Genomic DNA, 9,926 nt, shown 5'->3' on the forward strand with positions numbered 1-9,926 from the left:
GGCGGTTTAGCGCAGATGAGACTTTTGAAGCGAATTATAAGGTAAATGTAGCAAATTTATTTCGCTTCAGAGTCTCTTTAAGGCTCGTACACACGCTCTACTTTCAGGAACGACGGGTCCATCAGACCCTCCCGCTGGGCGGGAGTTCCAGCGACAGTAGAGCGTGTGTACAGTCTGTCGGCAGACTGATAAGGCTGTTTCTGAACGATCCGCTCAAAAACAGCCTTTACCATACAAAAATTAGCAAAGTGGTTGTTCAAACTGCCGCAAAAAAAAATACAACTGAGACTAAGGCCTCATACACATCAGACCATAGTCTTTGGAAAATGAAAGATCACAGACCAATCTTACCACCCTTCATGTAGTATGAGAGCCATACCTACACAGTCTATTCTATGGAGCTGAACTCCCCATCAGAAAAAAATCTTTGCAAGATGCTGCACACACAGATGCTGTACAGACACAAAAGATCAGTATCTGCAAAAGATCTGTTCCTGCCAAAGATCCGTTCCTGCAAATTACATTCATAGTCTATGAAATCTGCATAGGTTAGGGTGATGCGATTTTAACCATGTCACTGCCTGTGTGAATTAACATGGGTACCTATGCAAAATCGCATGCGAATTCGCGGCAAAAAACGCATGGGGAAAATGCATGCGATTTCCCTATTAAAAACATTGCGTGCGATTCAGCTGCATTCCACACGCAGGCGAATTCTGAGGGCTCTGCCGTGCAGAAAAATCCTGCACAGAAAAACGCTCAGCAAAACTGACAAGTGGAAACAGGCCCATCCACTTGTATTTGCTGTGCGGATCTGCATGCGGGCAACGCATGCGGATTCGCGATAGTGGAAACGGGCCCTCAAACTCTAAGAATGAAAGGGAAAAAAAAAAAAAAAAATTGATAAATGTACAGATAGATGCTTACCTCATTAGTCCAGAAGCTTCACACATCCTCCATCTCACCGCAGCAGTGGACCCCTCTGACCAATTCTGACAAGCCTTGTCGAATACATTCCCATGGCCTGTGACGCTCACACGGTTCCCGAGAAAACCGCATGTGCACTATTTACGTCACAAACGCAAATTTCATTGCATGCAACCAAGATGACTTTTTTTTTTTTTTAAATCTTTTTTTTCTCTCTCTTTTCCCTGGCACTTTGATAGCTTCTAATTACATAACCTCTCACCTATGTGTGAAATCTGTACCCAAGCATCCCTGGAAAGTTTATGGCTCATCCATCAGATGAAGTCAAATATGAGCTTGACAGAACCAATCTAGACCAAGAATGTCAGAATGGCCAGCATCAATCTCAGCAGGGGGGTCCCCTAGGATTCCCTCAGCTGAAGAGATCAAAGAAGGCCATCTCCCAGCTGAGATTCTCACTGAGGCCTGGTGCACACCAAAAACCGCTAGCAGATCCGCAAAATGCTAGCAGATTTTGAAACGCTTTGTGTTATTTTTCTATGGCGTTTTGCGGATTGCTGCAGCGGATTTCAGTATAGTAGATTTCATATATTGTTACAGTAAAGCTGTTACTGAACAGCTTCTGTAACAAAAACGCCGGCAAAACCGCTCTGAACAGGCATTTTTCAGAGCGGTTTGCGTTTTTCCTATACTTAACATTGAGGCAGAAACGCACCCGCAATCCAAAAAATGCCTCACGCCGGCATTTTTCGTTTCTGCAAAACGCCTCCTGCTCTGGTGTGCACCACCCCATTGAGATACATTGACCAAGAGGATCCGCAGCCGCAAGCGGCTGCAGAAACGCTAAAAAAGCCGCTCGGTGCGAACCTGCCCTAAGTTAAGAAAACCTTTCTGTGAACTCACAAATATACAACATCCATCTTTTGTCATAAATATGACTTTCCAAACAAGCGTCGGCCGTTATGAAATTCGGAACAAACCACATGATTGGATGTTTCTGAATTCACGGTAAGCCCTGCCAAAGCAGAGATATGCATTTTGGGGTCACAGTTCAATCCAGACCCCTCAAGTTTAATATCATTGTTATCGATAAACTCTGATCCAACAGCCAGCTGGACACTGGCAAAAATCCCTTGGATTATTTCACACAAAAAAGGGCCTCTTGGTCTCTATGGCAATCGGCCATCTTGGACTTTCCCCAAAGACTTGCGATTGCCGCATGGACTACCAGTAACGTTATTTGAACTGTATTTGAAGACATTCTGTTTCTCTTTTAATATCTACTCTCTTTCCATCAAACCAATCTGTTCTGCCAGACAGTTATATCTGTGGACTAAAGTATGGTGTGTATATGTAGTTTAAGAATAAAACTAACGATTTTATCGTTCAGTCTTGTGCCTGTTCTGGTTATTTCGATTGTTGCTACAAAGAATCTGCCCTCTGTTTTCTTATAAATTGTTGATTTGCTAGCTAGGTTGTAAATAACAGTTTTCTTCCTTTTAGGGAGTAGCTACTTGGAGACTGCCCGCTCCATTCAACACAGACAGTAGTGGCAGTGAAATTACCCGCTTTCCAGCGCAAAATCGATATTTTTAGTTTACATACAATCATGATTGTACATGTATGGGCACCTCCAACCAATCTTAACCGTTTACTACGCACACAGTGAATATGCCTCCAGAAGTCTCGTGCACGAGACCTACATGGCAACAGGGGCCTAGTAATACGGGATTGGTGAGCGATTGTCACATTACATATTGTCGGCAGTTCTGCAACCAATCGTTATTGTCAGTCTGCTCACCGTACTTCCTGCTAATGCTAATGGGAGCAGATTAGACAAGATTGGCACGCTCTGTCACATTAAACTTCTTCTTCTGACGATCCAGCAACTGGTCTTTTAACGTCTTGTAGAAGGGATCGCGGGGCTGGATTGCCACAGGCCACACTTGTACATGGATGGGAGCATGGTTGGGAAGAAGAGGGCCCCGGCAAGCAGTGAGGGAGCATCGGAGAAGATACTGGAAACCAGACTCTTCCCTCACTGAGGCAAGTATATAACCCGCCCACTCCCTCAACCAGGTTTGCTGGACTGCAATTCTATTGTTAAACTGCAAACTGCCGCCATGTCAGTGTGAAAGTCTGGATCATTCAGCTCTCACTTGTTCAGCCAGATACAAAGTATTTTGGCTTTTAGATTTAATTCAACTGTTATTTGCATGGATAAAGCACTGCTTTTCTAAACAGTGCGTTTAAAAGAAATAGAAAATGAACACAGGCATATTTGAAAGCTATGTACATACGTTAGATTAAACTCAGCCAAAACGTCCAAGATCGCCTCAGGCCTGAATCAAACATAAGTAAGGGAGCCCGACATCCCTAAAGATCCAATATGCGGATCTTTAGCTACATCCGACTAACCCCTGAACGCACTGTTATTTACTAACCCTGCCTGCTCCATCATTAGCCGTTCATCATCCTTCCTCCCTTTCATAGCAACAGAATGCGAAGGATGCTAGCAATGTATCAGTGCAGCATTGGGCCCAAAATCACAGGCATTTTGCCACAACAGATGTTTTGGAGGGTTCTCCCCATTTGCTTTTTCCCCGCATAGCTTTACAATTCTAATGTATTTTGCAGCAAAACGGGAAATAAAAAAACAAAACAAAAAAAAACAGCTCAACAAGAACACTGTCGCGATATTGCATTGACAAATGTGGATCTAACCTAAACCCGCAGGATATAAAACAATCATAAGTAAACCTAGGAGGTTGTTCTCTGGGCCCTTTCCCACTAGCTAACACGTGCATTTTTTATTATTATTTAGATACCGCTGACATCTTACGCAGTGCTGAGATAGCTATAGATATAAAATGTATTATGTCTTGTCACTAACTGTCCCTCAAAGGAGCTCACAATCTACTCCCTACCATTGTCCTATGTCTATGTATGTATCATATAGTAAGTGTATTATAGTCTAGGGCCAATTTTAGGGGGGAGCCAATTAACTTATCTGTATGTTATATCGTGCACACGTTATAAAGTACTGCATGGCGGCGGGAAGTTGCGCTTCGATGCAGAAGAGCGGCGCTAGGTGTAATTTACCCAACGGGAAATCACTTGCGTTGTGCAATTAAATGCTCCCGAAGGCATTACACCACAGCACTTTAATGTGAACGGAAACATGAAAGTCAATAGACTTCCAAGTTCCCTTGCTCGTCACATCCTATGTGTGGTCCATCAGAATGGACGGCACAGCACCTACTGTGAAAGGAGCCCAAGGGCTTGCTCATAGAGACAATTACAGTAACATTAGCTAAACATGTACACAAGTCAATAACAGCCTAATACAGCAAGCCATCGATCTTTTCTACCACCTTGTCCACTGGATGTTAACTAGATTTCAGCAGAAATGTAATCAAGAATTCATCAATGTATCTTATTTATGCACTAGCAAACCTACATTTATAGCTTGAATTTGGTTGAATTGGTAAGGAACTGTATACTGTTTTGAACTTTACTATTCAGTACTGGTTAAAAAAAAAAAGAGTTGCATTGTTTATAGCACATTGTAGCTGATCACTTTAGCATGGTATTTGAAATACCAGTATCCCCATCTGCAAGTATTGTACCAGATGATGCCATACAAGGTCACACACACTTTTAGCCTACACTGCCCTTGGCACTAGTCTCACTTTTGGGAACTCAGCAGGAAACCTCATAGGGAAATTCAGCAAACACGATTGGGTGGACAGCTCCCCCTCAGACTGATAGGTTTCAGATAGGTTGCAGTAAACCACACCCACACCATTTGGCTAATCACTTCATGCTGTAGAGGGAGCTGCGATTGGAGAACTGTTCCCTATGAGGTTTCCTGCTAGGTCTCCTAAACTAGACAAGCGCCCTGCCCTTATCCCCATTTGCTCAACTGAGGTTATCCCAATCAAGCCTGAGCACCATTTCCATCAATCAAGAAAGACAGATTAGCAACCCAGCACAAATGAGCAGCTGGATCTCCATTGAACTCAGTAAATAAAAAAAATATATGTTTACAACCAGCCTCTAATACTAATCAGGGTCAGGCACCCTACATCAGAGCAGTGCTTTTCAGCGCTGCTAGCTTTGGGCGCAGCCAGCGCCACCATAGACTGTAATAGGAATCAGTCTATAGCGGCGCTCAGTGAGGAAGGTCGGCTCCGTCAGAAGACGGAGCCGAAGTTGTTTAAAAAACACAATAATTCGGCCTCCAGCAATCGCTGGAAGCCGAATTATTTCATTCCCCCACTATCCATGTCGGCCTGGAGGGGGAATAGTAATTAAAACGCCCCGGACTTGTGCAGAAGCAGGACCAGCCATTTAACAGCTGGATCCTGCGCCCAAGTCTACCAGCGCCGTATTCAAATGTACGCCCCTACATGGATACAGCATTGTTTATGCTGAGATATGAGCAGAAACTCCTCTTATTTTGACTTCACATTGTCTGAATTGGGACTTTTGTAAGTTGCAGATTTGATTCAGAACCAATGTTAACTGACAGATGATTAACCAACTGTCAGATTAGTCCTGTTTAAAGTTCCAGTTCAGCACAGAGAAGTGAACACTTAATGTAGAGTAAAAAAAAAAAAAAAAAAAAAAAAAAAAACCCTGACAAGTTGGAATCCAGATGCCATATAGGCAACAATGGCAGGATTTAATAAAAACAGTTCATATTAACAAGTGACTGGGTGTCATCCTGGGCAGATTTCAAGCGGTAGTGCCCCATTCCTGTGAATGGAGATGCACTTTTCTATAGGTCTTCATAAACTCCACTCATGTCTGTTCAGCAAGGCTGGAATTCAATGCAGAGATCTATCATAGACACAACAAAGACTTTGGCACAAGTACCCTGTATTGGCATGCAAGGCTCAGCTGCTGCTGTGGGCTCACCTGTCTGCAGGTTCAGCATGTGGGTCATAGTGCTGTCAGTGCAAGGCATGGGCAGCTTATCAGCACATCACACGTGTCACCCGATCCGGTCACTCAGCACTATCAGGAGCCCAAGGAAAGCACTATCATCCACTCACACGCTGCTCATCCACAACTCGTGTCACTTACCTCCCTTCCCTCTCCCACTGGTCACTCCTCCCGCTCCGGGCCACCCCCGTTCTGTCCTCCCAACCGCTGCTTTTAGCGTTCCATCCGGTCTTGATCTCCCTCAACCTTCGGCTACTTCCGGAAAACTTCCGAAATGTTCGCAGCCACAGAAGAGAGGCGATGCTGCGCCTCTATAACCCCGCCCAGCCCGGCGCGTCAGGTGGAGGAGGCGGAACAACAACACAGCATCTCTCCGTCTCGCCTGAGCTGATTGCAGGATAAGTCCCTCCCACGACACGCCCACCTGGGGGAGTCTTGTTTGTTAGCTGTCAGCTTGTGTTAGCAGTTTGCAGAATGGGCTGTTTCTGCATTGTTTATGCTAAGAATTGGCAAGTTTCCACTCCTTACAAGGACCAAATAAGATAGTAGTAGCATTAGGGTATTGTAGTAGCATTAGAGGAGTGTTTCTAAAGATTAAAACAGTATAGAGTTAGTATGGGATGTATAGAATTCCTTTAAATAATATCATTAGAAAACAAAAAAGAAATGAGCTCTAGGCAAGATAGTACTTTTTCCCCTGCACTGATGTTTACCAGGGTTTTTTAGTTAGATTTCATGGGGCTAGCATCCACTGGGCCCGCAGACTCCCTCCAGGGAAGCAAGAAATTTGGGCGCATGAGGCAGGTGGACAAAAAGGGCGCCGCCATACACTCCCATAATATATATCGTTTAATGGGCGCCCAACAGGAAAAAAGGGCGCCGGAGAAAAATAACGTTTTAAAAGCGGCGCCCGGAGACTTTTAATGTTTTATAACTGCTTCTCATGATTACCCATTATTTAATGATTTATAATTTTTTAAACATTATTTTTAAACGAAAAACAGTACAATATTTTTTAAAACATTACTTTTAAACGAAAAACCGTACAATTTTTTTTTTTTTAAACATTTTTAAATGAAAAACCGCACCATATTTTTTTTTTAAACGTTATTAATGCTTATCACTGGGGGGTCTTAGGTTTAGGCATCACAAGGAGGGTCTTAGGTTTAGGCACCACCAGGGGGGTCTTAGGTTTAGGCACCACCAGGGGGGTCTTAGGTTTAGGCACCAGCAGAGGGGTCTTAGGTTTAGACACCAACAGGGGGGTCTTAGGTTTAGGCACCAACAGGGGGGTCTTAGGTTTAGGCACCACCAGGGGGGTCTTAGGTTTAGGCACCAACAGGGGGGTCTTAGGTTTAGGAACCAACAGGGGGGTCTTAGGTTTAGGCACCACCAGGGGGGTCTTAGGTTTAGGCACCAACAGGGGGGTCTTAGGTTTAGGCACCAACAGGGGGGTCTTAGGTTTAGGCACCAACAGGGGGGTCTTAGGTTTAGGCACCACCAGGGGGGTCTTAGGTTTAGGCACCAACAGGGGGGTCTTAGGTTTAGGCACCAACAGGGGGGTCTTAGGTTTAGGCACCAACAGGGGGGTCTAGGGGTTAGGGATAGGTACAGGGAGGGTTCTGTGTGAGAGTAGGGTTAGGAATAGCTTTAGTAAAATTCTTATTAATGTTTTATAAAACGTTATTATAAATTTCACTTTTTAAACAGGGAAGATTAACGTTTTTAAAATTGCCGATTTCATACATATTATTTAATTATTTATAACTTTATAAAACATTATTTTGAAACGAAATATAGCACAAATTTTTTTAAACGTTATTCATGATTATCGTTTAAAACCCTGCGCCCTTTTTTCCCGGCGCCCTTTTTTAACGTATGCCTCTCCAGGCCTTAGGCAGCTGCCTACAATTGCCTTGTGGATGATCCAGCTCTGGTAGAAATTCACTTAATTTTTTCTTTGCTTTTTTTTTCTTTTGCTTTGTCTCCTTTGACAGATAACTTTAAACTGATTTTTCTGCCATGAAAGGTCTGTGTGTCACGACTTGAGTTGAAATGACTTTCGAGAAGGCGTTGCTAGACATTTTTCTGTGCTAAACAAGACAAACAAGTTCTACCAGGCAGAGTTCCATGTAGATCAGCGTTTCTTAATATTTTTATAGCATGTAGGTACCCCATTATTAATGGCCATTAATGGACTGTTAGGAATAGTCCAGAGCTGTTCGTAAATGCTTTAAGAATATTCCTTATTATGCTTTGAATTAAAGCGGAACTGAAGACTGTAAAAAAAGTTTCACTTACCTGGGGCTTCTGCTAGCCCCCTACAGCCGCCCTGTGCCCGCAACATTCCCAGAGATCCTTCAGTCCCCTGCCGCGGCTCACTTTCTTTCTCGCCGACTTGGAAGTCGGCGTCTACTGCGCAGCCCTAGCCACACGCGTCCTTGTACATTCACTAGTGGCTGGGAGCGCCTTGCACAGACGCAGTACGAGAAAATTTACAGCTATTCTACGATTCAAGTGTAAAAAATTGATAGTAAAATATCTGGATGTTTTACGACAGCTAAACCTTTGGCCTGTAAAGCCTTTCAGTCGGGGAATGCACTGCGCACTCCCCCATCGTACTCCCGTTCCCTCTGTTGTGCCACTGTTACCCTAATTAAAGTATTCGAACCGGGTGGGTCCTGCGCTGCAGCCTGTGTGCTGTTTTTTTTTATAAATTCATGTAAATTCAACGTGTAATACGAGAACAGTCTGTGGATTGACTAAAGCCTTGTATTTATGTAAATTGACCGTAGCTCACAGGGATTAAGACTCAATCCTTCTTGTGACAGTTCAGAACAGGGTTGCTAGCCTAGAAACTAGTGACACCTCTGTTGCTATGGAGGAGAGAGGAGGGATGATGAAACAACAGAGCGGCTTCCGGTAAACAAGGCGAGAAGGAGAACAATAGGTTCGGGGGTCAGTGGGATGGCAGTAGAGAATGATCCAACATTGTGGTACTTTAGGTAATGTCGGGAGGTCCTGTATACACGCTAGATTCCTGGCCAAGACTGTCCTTTAAGCAAACCTGGAAAAAAAAAACCTTATGATATAATGAATTGTATGTTTAGTACTTATAAGTAATTGAACATTAGTAGCAAAGACAAGAGTCTATTTTTACCGGTATATAGCATTTTTTATAACATTACACCATACTATCACAGCAACCACACTCTGTCTTTTAAACTATAAAACCAAGCAGAAATGATCACCCTTTGAACTTTCCTGCAGTAAAGCCTTATCCCAAGCTGTCTCTCACTTTTTCATTCTTGTGTAAGAGCTTCAGGAAACATCACTGCATTCGACTCAGTGGGTCAAAGAACTCAGGGCAGCCCTTTTGCATAGAACAACTGAAGTTTTTTTAACTTTTCCTGTCCTGGAAAGCAAAATGAGACTATTCTCTGCTACTAATGTTCTATTTCTTAGCTGTACTACACATACAGTTAATTATCTCATACAATTATTTTTGCTCCAGGTTTACCTTAATGGCCGAATTTTATCCAGTGTGTGTACAAAGCTGAAATCTATCCCCTCTACACTATGATAGGGTCATTAGATTTTGAGCCCTGATTATGGACAGTTAGGGCTTGTATACATGCATTACTGATGTCACCCGTCGGGGATCAGGAGCTGATCCCCTTAGGCAACACCGCTGGCTCAGGCCGCACACACACATGTAGCTGATGGCATGCTGTGCTGCTTTGATAGGGGCGGGGCATGACAAGCATCACATATGTGAGGTCATGAGGCGGGCAGGGGAGTGGCACGAACAACAGGATCGCTGTGGTTTGACTAGATCCGTTCGGTGGAACATGTTGGGCATCGGGTGTCGTCAGGTGCTGTACAAACGCCTGATTGTCGGCTGGGGCATCATTAAAGGCTGCTTCAGCCGTCTTAAATCAGGCATGTGTACAAGGCTTAAGGAATCTGATTTGTGTAACGTTCACTGCAAAGGCCCTACACACTAGATTAAAGTTGGTTGAGGCAGCCGATAACGATGGCCTCAGTCA

At 43.8% G+C, this 9,926-nt stretch overlaps 1 protein-coding gene across 1 annotated transcript in view; it reads right to left on the reverse strand.

Annotated features, from left to right (window-relative positions):
* Positions 1–6,143, reverse strand: part of GMCL1 (germ cell-less 1, spermatogenesis associated) — a 178,578-nt gene extending 172,435 nt beyond the window's left edge. The window contains exon 1 of the mRNA XM_068274930.1: positions 6,019–6,143. The gene's annotated coding sequence lies outside the window, so the exon portion shown is untranslated. The remainder of the gene's footprint in view (positions 1–6,018) is intronic.
* Positions 6,144–9,926: the final 3,783 nt, after the last annotated feature.

The sequence above is a fragment of the Hyperolius riggenbachi genome, chromosome 3, assembly GCF_040937935.1.
Source record: "Hyperolius riggenbachi isolate aHypRig1 chromosome 3, aHypRig1.pri, whole genome shotgun sequence".
Taxonomy (NCBI): Eukaryota; Metazoa; Chordata; class Amphibia; order Anura; family Hyperoliidae; genus Hyperolius; species Hyperolius riggenbachi.